General features: G+C 37.6%; 1 non-coding gene across 1 annotated transcript; it reads right to left on the bottom strand.

The window, feature by feature from the left end:
- Positions 1-292: 292 nt before the first annotated feature.
- Positions 293-424, bottom strand: LOC120222049. Its single transcript, XR_005525953.1, has one exon. It is a non-coding gene; the product is annotated as a small nucleolar RNA SNORA72 (small nucleolar RNA).
- Positions 425-1,877: the final 1,453 nt, after the last annotated feature.

Here is a 1,877-nt window from a genome sequence, read left to right as displayed (position 1 = left end):
CTTTTTCAGCAGGAATTATTCCATATGTCATTGTAGATTTAGTGTGTCCATAGCGGATGAATTCAGGGTCTTTCTACACTGCCATCTTGAACCACCCCATAATTTATAAAGTTTTTTTTAAATAAAACTCAATAGTTTTACAATTCATTCAGTGGCAACTGGTAATCATCAAATTAGCAATCATTATCTTCCAAAGTAATTACGCTAGCTGTGCTGTCATTTCTCTAGGATGAGCTGATACTTAGAGTCACAGGCATTTCCCATATAAGATGCATTATATAAATCAGACTTGGTTTGTCACCAGCATTTATAAAATCAGGCATAGGGAAAGAACTAGGTCTGGGGACACATGCACGGTCTTATTATAGTGAATGTTTAGCCTGACCTGATCATTACAAAATCAGAACAGCAAGAATATTCGCAGTACAAATTATTCTTCATGGACAAGCCAGTAGAAAAAATGGACAAATGACTTAACTAGATATTTATCAAAAGAGTAATAAAATAAAATCGAAGCTAAAAAAAAAGAGGAAATCCAAATGACCAATAAATATATTAAAAGATACCCCACCTTATTTGTGATCAGGGAAATTAAATTAACCTGCCCTGAGGGATCACTAGAGAACTATCTGGTCGTCTAAAGTATAAAGGTCTGACAATACCAAATAGTGCTAAGAATGTGGAGTGACCAAAATCCTTATACATTGCTGATGGATGTATAAGTTAGGAAAAGGCACCTTGGTAAACAATTCAACATTTAGAAAAATTGATGTTATGTACAACCTGTAACTTAGCAATTTTACTCCAAAATTATCTAGCGTCCAAGAAGCAAGCCTGTGTGCACAGAATATAAGTAAAAGAATGTCCACAGCAGGACTCTTTGGTAATCCGTGGACACAACTCGAATACTTGTCAGCCGTCCTAAATATATTAGTCAATATACTGAGGTAAAATCTAATGCTGCACAGAGAAACAGACAAATCTTTAAAACGTAATTAAGAAAAGAGGAAAACAGCCACGAGTAATACTTTTGTGCTGCCTTTCATAGATAGGTGAAAAAGAGGCAAATTAAACTATCCTATTTAGTGAAGGGAAATCCTTAAGGCAAAGCAAGAAAGTCATGATGATCCAGGTCAGAGCAGCGTTTACCTTGTTGGGGACGGAGTGGGCTGTGGTCACCTACGGGTTCACTGGGACCTTTTGTGGTGCTGGAAAGGGTCTGTTTGCTTGATCTAAGTGGCGGCCACATGGTATATTCAGTCACGAAACCATGGATATGGTTTTCTTATTTTTCTTTATGTGTATTAAATTTCATCATATATCAATGACTTATTGTGCTATGGGGGAAAATGAACTTGCACAGAGAGAAAAATGAGCAATGAAGTCATTGTGCCCAGGAATTATCTTGACTAGTGAAAGAGGCAGCTGGGAAAGGGGCTTCATCCTTCAACAGGTTTAATTCATTAAAAGTAGCTTAGGATGTGTAGTGATTGTTGCCAATGGTTGATTTTTTTTCTTGAAGGTAGACATGGTAAGGAGAGCATAAAAATTCTCGGAAAGTAAAATAAAGAAGAAATTTCCAACAGAGGAACATTAATGGGGAGTGAATAAAGCTGTTTGTGTTTCCCTGGCACCGTTTCCCAACAAGACCTCACGCAGGAGGTGGGAACACTCAGCACAGTTAAGAAAAGCTCCTGCCCAAATGTTAGGATGGTGATTTAATCAAGACATGTACAGATGGAAAGGAAAGGGTCCATCCTGCACACAGACTAATCTCCAAAGGCATCTTATATTTGATTTTCCGGAATCAGGTATCGGAGGCAGCTCAGAAGTATTTAGAAAATGTTAGGCCCATACTTTCCATATTTCCAAATGCA

The sequence above is a fragment of the Hyaena hyaena genome, unplaced genomic scaffold, assembly GCF_003009895.1.
Source record: "Hyaena hyaena isolate Hyena2069 unplaced genomic scaffold, ASM300989v1 scaffold_836, whole genome shotgun sequence".
In the NCBI taxonomy this organism is placed as follows: Eukaryota; Metazoa; Chordata; class Mammalia; order Carnivora; family Hyaenidae; genus Hyaena; species Hyaena hyaena.
The sequence above is the reverse complement of the archived record's forward strand: the minus strand, read 5'-3'. Positions and strand labels throughout refer to the sequence as shown.